Source organism: Nuphar pumila, chromosome 2 (genome assembly GCF_984573655.1).
Source record: "Nuphar pumila chromosome 2, dmNupPumi1.hap1.1, whole genome shotgun sequence".
NCBI classification, from domain to species: Eukaryota; Viridiplantae; Streptophyta; class Magnoliopsida; order Nymphaeales; family Nymphaeaceae; genus Nuphar; species Nuphar pumila.
This window is the reverse complement of record NC_143250.1, coordinates 55,791,861-55,807,796: the sequence shown is the minus strand read 5'-3', so window position 1 is coordinate 55,807,796 and position 15,936 is coordinate 55,791,861. Positions and strand designations below refer to the sequence as shown.

Sequence of the window (15,936 nt, the reverse complement as noted above, 5' to 3'; positions counted from 1 at the left end):
TGCAATTTTGTAAACTATACGTGAATCAATATTCTAACGGAACCCTGTGAGTTATCCAAATTGTTAATTGGATCACCTCCTTTATTACCAAACAAGAATCCTACCAGACTTGGTACGGTTCAGGTTCGGGTCATACCCAACCCATTAACCCCGAAGGCTAACTACATCATTGGGTCAAGTCGTTTGAGACCTCTAATGCTCATCTCTTTAGTCCAGTCTAATGTCACAAATATCGTTATTGGGAAAATATGGACAAGAAAAATTTCAGGGAATATTATTTTTTTTTAATTATCTGCAAAAATCTTTAAAAAAACCATGTATATAAAATATAACAATTACGGGAATACATCGTTATAAAGAAAATAAGAAATTTATTACAACTTTATTTTTATCACATTAATATCAAGATAAAAATGCAATATTTTTCAAATTAAGGGACGATGGAATCGTTTCCAATAATTAGATGATTCCTAGCCTGTTGACTGTTACTTCTATATTCATTTTCACCTTGATTGTGGCTCCTCTAATAGATATTGATGCTATTCATGAACTTCTTTTGGATCCACTATTTTATGGTTCATAATATGTTTTTCATGAATGTATTGACTTTAAAAATATCACCATAAATTTGTGATACTTTCAATATATCTCTGTTATTTTCCACTTGGATCGAGGCAAACCAAGCCATACCCAAGTTAAGAGCGAGCTTGCAAGCAATAGGATTGTTACTTCTAGCTTTGAAACAATGTATCTTTTTGGTAAACGGGCCAGCTTAAGCTCGGCTCATTTAGTTCAAGATCATCATGAGCCCCAGCTAGGGATGTAAACAGGTTAGACTCAGGTCAGACCTAGCCATTACCGAGTCTGACCTAATCGGCTGACTTAATCAGATTCAGATTCAAAATCAGATAGAATAAGATAAAATCAAATACGGATCAACTAGCTTAAAACCCGTTATTTACACTTAATCGGATTTGAGTTTTAGTCTGATTTGGATTTAGGTTCGAATGCAAAACTCAAAACTAAACCGGAATCCCATTATTAATTGGATCTGAATTTGGCTACCGAATTCGATTAGTCAGATTCAGATTCAGGTCGGGTGTCAGGTTGCTAGAAGAGAACACTCCCAACTTGAACACCTTAAACTCGAGTTTACTAGCCCAAACCAAGCCTACCTATTTACTATTTGAACCATGGTAGGGCCTGACTTTGATCCGGCTGTAGGTAGCTCAGGCTGTTAAACCTAACCCATATTGAGTCGGGTATCTGGTTACCGTCGGGTACCTAACCCAATCTCCACCCCTAAATCCGAGTCAATGATGATTGATGTTGCTTGACATTTCCGATTCAATATACGTATCGGTTATCGACTCGACTCGCGTCACACGAGTCCACGTTGCGTCGTCCTTTTTTTTTGACAAGTCAAGGGCACTGTCATTATTTGGTCTTTTCAACATTTTGCAATTTTATCCTATCCTGGCAAAACACGGGGCCGCATAATAAGTAACCGCGTTGGCACCCGTTTTGGCAAGGCTTGGGATTTATTTGTTTATTTATCCTTTTCATTATTTTTTCTCTCGTGTTTCTCTCTCCAAAAGAGAGTGAAAAAGAGGGGGAAATCTATCGGTGATTTTGGGGGTCTGCTTGAATTGTGGGTATCAGCACGCATCCTTGCTCTCCTTTGCTGTTTCTGTTGGAAACTAGAACACCCACCAACTGTGAGTGCTCTTTCATTGCAGCACCAATGGTGGATTGCTTCATTTTTCCCATTTTCGATTGTGGGTTTTCTGTCTTATGAATGGTGGTCTGTAGATTTCTCACTTGGGATTCTATTTTTTTTCTTCGTCTTTTTAATGAGAATGTTGCTAATTAGTTTGAGCATGCAAGTAGTTGGGAATGCTGTGTAGTTAGCTATGATGGGTATTCTCTCTTTTTCTCTTTCCCTCACACTCTCTCTCTGTGTTTTTTTTTTGTTTTGTTTTGATTGGTGTTCTGTTTTATTTGATTAATGTATAGAAGTGGTTGTATTTTGTCATGTGTGTTCTCTCTTTCTTTCTCTCTCACTGGTTTTCTTATTTGTTTTCTGGTTTTGTTCCGATTGATGTTCTGTTTTATTTGGTTAAAGTATAGAAGGGTTGTAGTTTTTGTAGGTTTGCTATTATTTTTGTATAGTTTTGGGTTTGGGGTTACTGCATTGGTGTGTGTATTTTCTTTTTCTATTTTATTGGTGATTTAAGGGGTGGGGGTTGTTGATCCCAAGTTATGGAAAGAGAAAGGTTTGCTTTTTTAGCATGCAGCGGAGATGAGGTTTAGTCTGCTAAAGAATGCTTTGGTACTGTGGCATGCCTTTTTGGTTGTTGGTTAATGTGTCTGCTGCTCTTCTTTAATGTGCATACAATTTGGAGGATTCATGCTAGAGTTTAAGCGGATATCTTATGGACAGGTGCAATTGGAGCTCAATTTTCCTCAATTAGTGTTTGGCTGTTGACATTTTTCATAGTTGATTCCCATGCAGATGCTGATTCAAGCATTTTGCTGTATCACACTGATACAAATATGTGATATGGGGTACAACGATTTATTTGAAGTTCTTCATTAAGCATAGGATATTTTGAGTTAGGATGTACAAAGTTTTCTGTCATCGAAGCAATATACTTCCTGTCCGTGCTATCATCTTTATGGAAGTTTTTGTCAATGCATCGTGTATTTTTGTGTTAATGGTAGATTTTGATCAACACACAAATGCTTGAACCAGTTAGAAGGGGTGATGTCCACTGATTCAAAAAGATTACATTCCACATCTGCAGATCTAACAAGATGCTAAATTCTCAAAGTGTGTACTGTTCATCATGTCAATGTTTCAATTTGCATTACACATACAAAATTCAGTTTGAAATCCAAGATATTGGTCTTGGAGGCATGCATTTTCTGTTGGCAACAGGTTCATTATGTTGGACTCTGCTGTGTTCACTTACTTTATTTAGCAGGAACGCCTTATCTCTTCATCTCCTTTTCACTGCATAATTGCCAAAACTCATTTGACAGCAAAGTTCTTTGTCAGCATGGAAACATCAGATTTATGTTTAAAGACAGTTTTTCTAGGTTTGATTCTTTGTTCTTTTGTTGCCAGACTGTATTTTCTGGTTCTAAAATAATCTCCCTAATTTTAATTTTATCCCCAAAGCATCCATTAAAGTTTAAAACCATATTCAACAGGTCATTTATCATGGGTTGCAGGTTGGCAAGGCCTAAGGACTGTTTTACACTGTGGCAGCACAACACATGATGCAACCCAAAGTAGAGAAGCTGGTCATTCTAGTTAAGACTGGCATTGACCAATCAGGCAAACATGGGTACCACTACCAGTCCACACCATCTGTATGAAGAAACAAATAGGACCAGGCAGAGCTTGTCAAGCTAATTCAATCCTCCTGCTTGATGTCTTACATAGGAAGCCACATTTAAAGATAACACCACAATGATTTGTTGTGTCAATTAATAGTTGTATCACCTTTATTTTCTTGCTAGTTTTGTAGGAGTGGAAGTATGAAAATATATTTAACTGATCCTATTCCAGGAGTTTCATTTTAGAGTTATATTACAAATGGCTGGATATATGTAGGCTTACTAGATTATATTGGGCATCCCATACATTTTCTTGTTCGGATTAAGATATTAGTCTAATTGCTAATACTCATTTATAAATAATACATCAACACTTCATGAATGATCTGTTTCCCTGTACAACTACTAAAACAAGGGATACAAAAATGGATAAAATTGCTTGGAGGGGAAGCAGAAGAATGAAGTGAGTATTTGTTAGGCATGTGAAATGTGAGGTAGGAAGCAAGGACTCAAACAGGGAAGTGTTTGGGAAGAAAGAATGGATTTTTTAAATTTCAAATGTTAAATCAAAAGAATACTAATACGTAAATCTACAATTTTTGCCCTTGCTATGCCATAAGAGAAGCAGGTCATGTATGAGAGGTTTAAAGGACCTAATTCTCCTATAACTACAAGAATAAAGGATGCTAAAAGGGACCAAATTGTGGGATGGAAATAGATGGAAGCAAGCATATTTTTAGGTCCATATCAGGTGAGAAGCATGAAGCAAGAAGGAAATGAATAAGGAAGCACTTGGGAAACAAAACTGGCTCTTTTTGATGTAAAATATCAATAAGGCCTAATACAATAAATTATTTTCCAACCTTTCCCACTTGTCGTAATAGCAACAAATTTTATGTATCTAGCAAAAGTGCAAGTATAAATTTTGTTGTGCATCTGTTATTGATAACTTGTCCTACTAAAATGCTCTTATAGACTTTTGGAATGACATCTTTCTAATTATTTGAAATTAATAAGACTGCCAAATTTGGCATAGGTAAAGAAGGAAAAAACAAATGAGTTAGGAGCAAGCTACTCAAGTATAGGAAGCACATTTCCAATGCTCTTCCCTCAATTAGGGCTATACACGAGCTTTGCCGAGCATGAGCATGTTCTATTAGGGTTCAAGGAAGTTGTTCAAGCTCGGTTCGGTGCTCCATTGGCCAGTCTTATCCTGTGCTTGAGCTCGAGGTGAGCTTGAATGTAAGTGTTCAAGCTCGAGCTCAACTCAACTAACATTCAAAGGTTTAAAGCCATAATTTTCTACTTGAGAGGGGAATGCTTCAACTTGTTGAACCGTATGGATCTGCATCAAATTTGTAAATCATTAATGTTAAAATATATATATATATATATACTTATATATATATATATATACATCCGTATATATATAAGTATATATATACATATATGTATATATATACTTTTTCTCATTTAGATAAATACCCGATAGGGGTATTCTTGTAAAACCACATATGTATCTTTTTCTTTTTCTTTTTTCTTTTTTCTTTTTTCTTTTTTCCCCTTTTTTCCTTTTTCTTTTTTCTTTATTTTTCCTTTTTTGTATTGACCACAAAGGGGCCCCACACTTGTAGTCGTTGGGGCTCCAACGGTCAGATTTCTGACCGTTGGGGCTCCCAACGACTACAAGGGAGCCCCCCTTGTGGTTCCTTTTAGTGCTTCCCTCCTCTATAAATAGATGAGGTCTTCCCCTCTTGTAAGCATGGGTTTTTACACCCTTCTCTTCTTTTCTTCAATAAATCCAACTTATGACTTTTAGTCATTTTCTATATTTGAGAGTTTTGTGTGTGCACATTTGGTGTTTGTGTTCTTGACTCTAGTAGTCACTCTTAAGGAGTGACCCTTTTGCTCTATTGGTGCTTCCGCCTCTTTTCATTACATGGTATCAGAGCTCGGTTGGTGATTGGGCTATTCTTTTGTCATCTTGGAAAGCGTGCCTCTCAAAGTTTTGAAGAAAAGAAGAATATTTGGTACCGATGGAACGTGACTCTAAAGTGGAGCTTTCTTTCAAGCTAAATGGGTCCAATTATCTCATGTGGGCCTCCGCTATGGAAAATCATCTAAGAGGTAAGAAACTTTGGGGCTTTGTTATGGGAACTACTCCCGAACCCTCTCTTGTTCTTACCAAAATTGAAAATGAAGTTGAAAAGGCTTTAGATGGCGATGAGCGCATCAAAGCCATTAATGAACATCAATCCAAAATCGAGGATTGGGAAAGTAACCATGCCAAAATTTTGGCATGGTTTATGAACAATGTAGATCTCAAAAATTGTGCTAATATTGCCAAGTTTAGAAGGGCCAATGAGGCTTGGTTTTTTCTTAAGGGTATGTATACCCAAAAGGATCTTGCTCGGCAATTCTTTTGTCAAGAAAAAATTTGTTCCACTAAACAAATGGATATGAGTGTTCGAGATTATTTTAGCTCTCTAACCCCTCTTTGGGATGAGCTTGCCCTTCTTGAGCCCAAATGGGTTGCTCCACAAGATATTGAACTAAGAAGGGAACAAATTGAAAAGGAGCACTTTTTTCAATTCCTTCATGGTCTTCGTCCGGAATTTGAACAAGTTAGGGCATCTCTTCTCCATAGAAGCAAAGCCCTACCTATTGAAGATGCTCTTGCCGAAGTATGTCAAGAAGAAACTCGACTTGGCTTGAGCATTAGGAATGATGAGGTTTTGGCCGTTAATAGGCCCGGATCTAATGTTAAAGCATATAGACCTCCCCACTTTAACAAAAATATCAATGGGCCTAGAAGGGGAATAATATGCCATTATTGTAATGAACCGGGTCACATTAGACCGGCTTGTCCAAAACTCAAAGGAAAAGTTGCCGTGGTTGGAGAAACTTCTCCAAAGAAGGAAGTTATTGCCTAAAGAAAACATCGTAGATAATCATATTGATCCTAATGAATCTCTTAGTGAAGATCTTGTTGAACATCCAAACGATGATCAAAACTTTGAAGAAAATGTTTCAAGACAAATTCAAGTCTACTCTAGAAGGAATGAAAGGAATCCTCCTTGTGCCCTTGAAAAAATTTCCCAAAATGAGTTCACCGAAGAGACTTCTCAAAGAAGATCAAATCGGATTTCCAAAATACCAAATAGATTTGTTTCTTATGATTCTTTTTCGCCTAACTTTCGAGCATGCCTACTTGCTCTTCACTCTTTTCATGAACCATCTCATTACAATGATGCTAAGCAATATGCTCATTGGAATGAAGCTATGCAACTTGAACTTAATGCTCTTAAAAAGGCACAAACATGGGAAATCATTGATCCTCCCAATGGTAAGAAACCCATCGGATGTAGATGGGTTTTTAAAGTAAAAACTAAGAGTGATGGTTCATTGGAAAGGTATAAGGCTAGGTTGGTAGCCAAAGGATATGCCCAAGAGTATGGGGTAGATTATGATGAAACCTTTGACCCCGTTGCTCGAATGACTAGTGTTCGAGCTCTTATTGCTATAGCCGCAGTTAAAAAATGGCCAATCTTTCAACTTGATGTCAAAAATGCCTTTTTGAATGGTAATTTAAATGAAGAAGTGTATATGGAACCACCTCCAGGTATGGATTTAAATGGAAAAATTTTGAAATTAAAAAAGGCTCTATATGGTCTTAAGCAAGCACCTAAAGCTTGGTATGATAGGTTTAGTAACGTATTAATAAATTTAGGATTTTATTCTTGTTATACTGACACTGCTCTTTTTGTGAAAAGAACAGGTGACTCCATTATTATGCTTCTGCTGTATGTTGATGATATGATCATCACTGGGAATGACAAAAAGGGAGTAAATGATGTTAAGTCTATGCTAAAAGATACCTTTGATATGTCTGACCTTGGTTATTTGCGATATTTTTTAGGTATTGAAGTGGCTTATTCCGAACGTGGATACATCTTATCTCAGATGAAGTTAGCTGCTGAAATTTGTTCCAAATCAGGAATATCTGATGAAAAGAAAGTTGAGACTCCAGAAGTTATCAATGCAAAACTTAGACTTGAAGATGGTGTTCTTCTTGAAGATCCAACTCCCTACCGTCAATTAATTGGATCCCTCACTTATCTATCCATCACCCGTCCTGACATAGCCCATGCGGTTCATGCAGCAAGCCAGTTCCAGCACGCACCTACCACGGTTCATATGGCGGCCGTAATGAGAATTGTGCGATATATCAAAAATACCATCTCAAAGGGACTCTTCTTATCCTCTTTCTCATCTCTTGAATTGACTGCTTTTACTGATGCTGACTGGGGAGACAATCCCAATGATCGTATCTCAATTACGGGTCTTTGTATCTTTTTAGGTGAATCTCTCATCTCGTGGAGATGCAAGAAGCAGCAGAAGGTCTCCTTATCATCTACTGAAGCTGAGTATCGGGCTATGGCGATGACAACTATGGAAATCGTGTGGCTCAGAAGTCTCCTTGCTGACATGGGCGTCCTCATTTCCACTCCTACCAAGCTCTGCTGTGATAACAAAAGTGCGATATACATTGCCAGCAATCACACCTTTCATGAACGGACAAAGCATATCGAGATGGATTGCCATTATGTTCGAGACGAATATCTCAGAGGGACTATCTCATTACCATATGTTACTTCAGAATATCAGCTAGCTGACTTCTTCACCAAAGCGCTTCCAACTCCACGATTTATGTTCCTCCTTAGCAAACTTTCGGTCTTCTCCCCGTAAAGTTTGAGGGGGCGTGTTAAAATATATATATATATATATATATATACATCCGTATATATATAAGTATATATATACATATATGTATATATATACTTTTTCTCATTTAGATAAATACCCGATAGGGGTATTCTTGTAAAACCACATATGTATCTTTTTCTTTTTCTTTTTTCTTTTTTCTTTTTTCTTTTTTCTTTTTTCCCCTTTTTTCCTTTTTCTTTTTTCTTTATTTTTCCTTTTTTGTATTGACCACAAGGGGGCCCCACACTTATAGTCGTTGGGGCTATAACGGTCAAATTTCTGACCGTTGGGGCTCCCAACGACTACAAGGGAGCCCCCCTTGTGGTTCCTTTTAGTGCTTCCCTCCTCTATAAATAGAGGAGGTCTTCCCCTCTTGTAAGCATGGGTTTTTACACCCTTCTCTTCTTTTCTTCAATAAATCCAACTTATGACTTTTAGTCATTTTCTATATTTGAGAGTTTTGTGTGTGCACATTTGGTGTTTGTGTTCTTGACTCTAGTAGTCACTCTTAAGGAGTGACCCTTTTGCTCTATTGGTGCTTCCGCCTCTTTTCATTACAATTAATTAGTTCAAGATTTGTTGGAATTGGTAGGTTTGAGATATAACCTTAGATATGAAAAAGCTTGGTCAAAAGGGGAAAATTCCCATTTTTTAATGGCTCTTGCATGTTAAAGCTGTCAAGTTCGGCCCAATCTCCATCTTTGTGTTCGATACGACGATATATTAAATTGGGGTCTAGGTCTAGTTTAAGATGGTCAATAGAATTTCTAGAACATGTTTTTTTGTAGATGATAGATTATAACCCTACATAAATACCACAGAACATAAGTAAAAGGACTCAACAATTAAGGGTGCATTTTAATGACAAACTTAAAAACTTGGTTGTTTGAAAACATGTTTTTTCAAAAACGTGTTTTTTCAAAAACTTGGCTTCACAACCTAGTTTTTTGAGTACCTTGAAAACTTGGTTTTCTGTTTGGATGACAGTCTATCAACCCCTAGCTAGCCAAGTTATCTGAAAATTGTTCTTTGGATGACAATTAACTTAGTTTTGAGATTTTTTGCCAAAATAGCTTATAACATTTGCTTTTTGAGTAAGGATGACAATTGTCTTTATAAATTCAGCATAGTTTCTCTTATATAAGGATTATAGCGTATTTGTTGTGACCATTTTGAGTATAACCAGACATCATTGCTATCTAGGAAGTGTTGTTTGTCAAATCAAGTTTTTTGGTGCCAATGCCGTCCTTCCCTCAACAACACAAGCAGTAATAACATGAAACATCATCTCTTGAGACTTTTGGATGAGCATTTGGCGTGCATTACTGAAACTGCCTAAACCAACATACACATTAATCAACTCAATCACCAATAACAATTCTACTTCAAAACCCATCTTCATAATCATTTTATGAACTCTTTAAAGACTCATAGCAATGTTATCCTCATCTGAACTACCAAGGAAACACATGAAGCTTCTATGATACCCTCTCCTTATCTTCTGCTCGTGATTTTCAGCCCCTCTTGGAATTTGGTAGTGGGTTCTTCCCCTTCCTTCAGTTCTTTGTATTGCTGTAGGCAATCCTTCTTACAAAGAGTTTAGGCTATTCAGGCTGTTAAAAATCCCAAAAAATTAAATAAGTAAAAGAGGCAAATTCCAACATACAAGGGAAAAAAGGAGAGAGAGTATTATAGGATAGACCGTTGTTAGAGATTTGTAGATGATCACCCAGGATCGTCGGACTGTCATCAGAGAGGAAGGTCACCGTCCTGATGGTCATTGTCGCAGGATTGGAGGCAACATGTGTGAGAGGTCAAGGGTGTTTGGAGCATAGTTGCCAGAAATGGATACGAGTAGTGGTATGGGTACACGGTATTGGTATGGGTATGTGAGGGCTTAAAAAAGTTTTAGGTACATTTTTATTTGAAACACATATTGAAATAGTTTTAAAAACTACCGATGAGTTTCTAGTATACATTGATATGGTTCCTAAAAGAGTCGGTACGAGTTTCTCAAAAGTTGCTGCACAATATATGATTTTATAAAGATACCTATAAATTAAAATGATTAAACATAATATGTAAATCAATTATAATTATATAATAAATTTTCACAAATTATAATATTTATTACTTTTAATAAAAAATAGTCTTTATAAAATGAAATTGTTTTTTGTATGCAAAAATGCTAATAAAAACAAACTTAATACTTATTTATACTGTAATAAAAACGTGTTTCTATGTAAGATGGCACGTGTTTCTCAAGTAATTGATACGAGTTTCTTAAACATTTAATACTTCATTTTATGGTTTCGTAGACAAGTTTCCTACCAGTAATTGGTATTGGTACGCCTGATATGCGATACACTAGGGTGTATCGAGTACCGATGCAACTATGGTTTGGAGGAAAGAGGGGGTCACTAGCACATGGTTGCCTTAAAAACCAAGTTTCTATAAAGAATAAGTGATGTGACATAGGCCACATGACATCATGACACGTGTCATAGATGATGTGGCATACCAGTCCATCTCTAATTATAAGGAATCTCACCCATAATAGGAATCCTAAATAGGAACCTAGCTGAGGATAGGACTGGATGAGATATAGTCCAACTCAAAGTCTTGTATTCTACAAAGGAGTCCTGCTGTAACACTATTTTACTCCTATAAATATACCTCTAGGGACATCCCCCTATAATGAATAAGAGGATGTCTCCTAGAGCTTTCTCATATTCTCTCTTTTTCTCTCCCTCTCTTGTGACCCGAGGGCTCAACTCTGCCAAATCTAACATGGTATCCTATGTCACATAGGTGCGGGTGCGGCGATGCGACACTTTAACAAAACTTGGGTGTCCAAGGGTATATATATAATTTTAACAGTTAACAGTAACACTAATGAAATAAAAAACAATTATCATAATATCATCAAATCAATTCATCATGCATGCGATAAATCAAATTAATAATCTATGAGTTGGAATAAGGTAGAGGGGTCGGGTGAAATAAGGTTGGTGGGTTTGATATGCTGACTGGATTAGATAAGGGTGATTCATAAGTAATCATAGGAGACAAAGTAGGGATGAGACTAGTGGGAACTGGTAAGTGAGTTGACATTTTTGGAGGAGATAATGTAGGTGTCTCACGAAAGAAAAATTGATCTTCATCAAACACGACATTTCTGGAAACAATAATCCTATCGGTTTTGGGGTTGAGGCATTGATATCCATGGTGGGAATTGCTATAACCTAAAAACACATGTTTTTCAGATTTATAATCTAATTTGGTAGATCGGTATGGGCGAACACATGGGTAACATGTACTTCCAAAGACTTCTAAAAAAATTGTAAAGATCTCAAATGGACACCTATTTTGAGTCATAGGTGATGGTAGCAGATTTATCAAGTAGACTGATGTGTTGAAGGCAATACTTGGAGGGAACACCCGGGTGACTTATAAGACTTAGCCCTGTGTCCACTATGTGTCGGTGTTTTCTCTCTGCATCACCATTTTGTTCATGTGTGTGCAGACATGACACCCTACGAGTAATACCGCATTCACGCAAATAAGTTTCTAGTCACTTGTATTCTCCCCCACCATTAGTATGTAATGATTTGATTTTCTTTCCAAAACGATTTTCAACTTGAGCTTTAAAATGACGAAAAATGTAGGCCACATCCGACTTGTGAGCAATCATGTATATCCAAGTAAATCTTGAAAATGCATCAACAAAGTGAACATAAAACTAATATCTATCCAAACTAACAATTGCAGCAGGACCCCAAACTTCAAAGTAAATGAGTTCTAAAGGTTCAGAGCTATGTCACATGGGTGCGGGTGCGGGTGCGGGAGCGGGTGCGAGGATTCGGCACTTCCAAAAAACCCGGACGCGGGGGTGCGGCAGGGGCAAAAATGTAAAAAAAAATTATATATATATATATATAATTTTGAAGTTTTAACAGTTTAACATTTAACAGTAAACATTGTCATAAACTCATAATATGATTCATCATGCATGCATTATATCAACCTAAATATCAAATTATCAATCAAATAAGTAAAGCAATTACATAAATCGTCCTAAATATCAATCAAATAAGTATTGCATAAAAGAACTAAATTACATACCAAATCAATTCGAAAACACAGGGAGAAGGGGGGGTTCAGCCCCTCCCCTGCCAACCCAACAAGAGAGCGAGAGCGAGGGGGGCTCGGCCCCTCCCCTGTCGACCCAAAAAAAAAACCAGATGGGGGAGGGGCCCCCTGTCGACCCAAAGAAAAAAAACAGATGGGGCTCAACCCCTCCCCTGTCGACCCCCCCAAAAAAAAAACAGATGGGGGAGGGGCTCGGCCCCTCCCCTGTCGACCCAAAGAAAAAAACAGATGGGGGAGGGGTCGGCCCCTCCCCTGTCGACCCAAAGAAAAAAACATATGGGGGAGGGGCTCGACCCCTCCCCTGTCGACCCAAAAAAAAAAAACAGATGGGGGAGGGGCTCGGCCCCTCCCCTGTCGACCCAAAGAAAAAAAAAACATATGGGGGAGGGGCTCGACCCCTCCCCTGTCGACCCAAAAACGAAAAACATAAAGGGGAGGGGCTCGGCCCCTCCCCTGTTGACCCAAAAAAGAAAAACATAAAGGGGAGGGGCTCGACCCCTCCCCTGTCGACCCAAAAACGAAAAACATAAAGGGGAGGGGCTCGGCCCCTCCCCTGTCGACCCAAAAAAGAAAAACATAAAGGGGAGGGGCTCGGCCCCTCCCCTGTCGACCCAAAAAAAGAGCTAGATGGGGGAGGGGCTCGGCCCCTCCTATGCCGAAAAACGAGGGAGCAGGGGAGGCTCAGCCCCTCCCCTGCCGACCCAACAAGAGACCGAGAGAGGGGGGGGGGGGTGCTCGGCCCCTCCCCAGCCGACCCAAGAAGAGAGTGAGAGACATACCTGCAAAAGGAGAGGAGGGGCCGAGAGGAGGAGCTGGGGGCGGCGATGGGAGAGCTCGAGCTCAGGGGGAGAGAGAGGAGAGATTAGGGCAAAAAAAAATTTTTGCCCTAATCCTCCTCCTTTTCATCGGGGGGAATTTTTTTTCGCCCAAAATTGTGGACAAAAATGACCCTGGGTGCGTTGACCGCACCCAGGGTCGTGTTGACCGCACCCAGGGTCGTGTTGACCGCACCCGGTGCCGCACCCGCACGCGATCCCGCGTCGCGTCGCGTCGACGCGGGTGCGGCATCTGTTTTGCCGAGTCCCTGTGACATAGGTTCAGAGAGTTTATGAATTGAATTTGAAAAAGGAAGAGCATGACTCTTTCCTTGCTGACAAGCATCATTAACTTTATTCAAGCTATGAAAATAATATGAAAGATTAAAACCATTCACTACTTTCTGAACCACACACATGGTTGGATGTCCCAATCGCTGATGCCACTGATCAAGAGTCGCCCGTTCACCCACCAAAGCCTTTATTTGCATTTCTTTATTACCTCCAGGAAGCTTTATTTGATATAAGCCTTCATTGCTCTGCCCTCAAATGATCTCTTTCCCTGAATTCACATCCTTAACACAACAAGAATCAGGATGAAATTCAAATATAACATTATTATTACGAGTAAATTTATTTATTGAAAGCAAATTCTGTGAGATATGTGGGTCATATTGAATATTTTAAAGATCAAATCGTGAACCATTAATGGAAAAGGATGAAGATCCAATGTTATGTATTGCCAAACATGTTTCATCACCTATCTTGACCATATCCTTGCCTTCGTAAGGTATGTGTAGCGAAAGAGAATTCAGACCATGAGCAATATGATGAGATGCTCTTGAATCAGGATACCAATTGCCTTTATCCATAACATTAGTTGTTGCCTGATAAGCCTGTGGAGTAGCTTCACGGGTTTCATTTGGATTCTTTGGAAAATTCCGCAAAATTTGAAAACAATGTTTAGCCGTGTGACCCGGTTTTCACAATATTGGCATACCACATGACCTGAATCATCACCATCTCCATGTCCTGAGCTTCTTCGTCTAAATTGACCTCTTCCTCTGCTATTCTGATAACCTCCAGCTCTATTATTTTGGTAGGGTTTAAAATGATTTTGATGTTGGGCATAATTGGTTGTTGGGCAATGATTGGATTCGCTAATCTGGGCTTCTTCAATCAAAAGAAGACTATGAAGTTCTTCTAAAGTAATTGGATCGCTACAAGTTGAGATGGATGTTTTAAAGGCTCCATACTCCTGCAGGTGTCCTCTCAGCAGATGTAATATCATGTCCTCATCATTTATGTCCAAGGCCATATTTAATTGATGAGCTAACAGTTTAGCTCTCTGAAAATACTCATCTATCGTTTTTGTACCTTCAAATTATGCAACTAATCCTTTAGTTGCAACACCTTAGACTAAGACTGAGTGGCATAAATATTTTTGAAGGCACTCCAGACCTCATATGAGTATTTAAGCCCAACAATCTGGGCATGAACGGATTCAGAGAGAGAAGATATGATCCACCTGAGTAAAAGCTGGTCATGTCTTAAGCAAGTCAAATAATCTAGGTTAATAGCTTGAGTCTTGCCATCACTGGACATAATATACCGTTCTGGAGGGACTTTAGATCCATCTATGAAACCGTAAAGGTCATATGACAGTAATAAGGATTAAATAGTTATCAGTTGATAACATGATATTCAGGAAATGCTGTAAACTAGATGGTGCTGGCAGCGTAGGGAGAGATATTTAACTTATCTAAGGAGCTGTTGATGAACCTGCCATTGATTCCAATACTTGAACAGCAACAAAAGGCGTGTCAACTCGAAAACACAAACCACCAAATCACGGCTCTGATACCATGAAAGAGGAAGATGTTCACAATAAAGGCAAGAAAACTTAGATAAGAAGATAGAACACACAGCGATTAACGTGGTTGGGTGTTAGCACACCTACATTCACGGTAGATATTCTCTCACACTCACTCAACGTTGAACGCATGTGAGGTTCTACTATAAAAAGAGGTGTTACACAATTTTTGGAGATCTGATAGATCTCTTAGGATTACAACCGCCTTTTCTGTAACATTTGATTTCCTTATCAGATAGGACTCCAGCCGATAACTCTTGATTAAATAAGGTGGTTAATCTGTTCTTCTTTTCCGTTTGCCTTATCAAGATTTTCCCTCTTGCCTTCTTTTCTGTTTGCTATATTCAGTAACTGTGATGTGGTCTGATCGGATCTTTTCAATTGCGCTAACAAAGAGAACCAAAACTTTTTCCTACTTTAAACAAATGGAAAAAGGTAAAACGATGGAAATACAAACTGGACTAGAAGTATAATCACTTGGTCCCTATTGCATTGATGATGACTTGAAAATCTTTGAGCCCATGCGCTTAACCAGTTTAGGTACTGTTAAGATTAATGTAATATAAGTATATATATATATATATATATAAGTCAAGTTAAAGCTTGTTTGATTTGCTTCCAACGGCTAGAACTCTAGCCTTTGGGAGCTCTCTCTCGTTCTTTAATGAGAGAGGTCTTCCCCTCTTTATTCTACTTCTTCTCTTCTCTCCTCTACTTTTTTCTCTATAAATATGGGTGGGTGTGTGCTTTTGTAAGGTGAGAGAGTGATGGGTAGTTCTAAGTATTTTTTAGTGTTCTTGAGTGCATTTTGTAGTAAGGTTTTTATGTATTTAATTTTTATGTAGTTTATTGTTTATTATGAATGAAATCATTTATTCACAAAACTTGTATTAGTTTGTATCTTGTTAGTATTCAAATGTATTTCGATTTGGCATTTGGATTACGATTTGGAATGTCTTGGGTTCCCCGCCATTTTGTCACATG

The 15,936-nt window shown here is 38.3% G+C and overlaps 1 protein-coding gene and 1 long non-coding RNA gene across 4 annotated transcripts in view; one reads left to right on the top strand and one right to left on the bottom strand.

Moving 5' to 3' along the window:
* Positions 1-1,530: 1,530 nt before the first annotated feature.
* LOC149845504 (uncharacterized) overlaps positions 1,531-15,936 on the top strand; it is a 28,153-nt gene continuing 13,747 nt past the window's right edge. For all 3 annotated transcript variants that reach the window (XM_089995803.1, XM_089995804.1, XM_089995802.1), the window contains exon 1: positions 1,531-1,718. The gene's annotated coding sequence lies outside the window, so the exon portion shown is untranslated. The remainder of the gene's footprint in view (positions 1,719-15,936) is intronic.
* Positions 9,402-9,923, bottom strand: LOC149845505 (uncharacterized). The gene is made up of 2 exons (XR_016430449.1): positions 9,815-9,923; positions 9,402-9,725 (listed from the first exon to the last, which is right to left on the bottom strand). It is a non-coding gene; the product is annotated as an uncharacterized LOC149845505 (long non-coding RNA).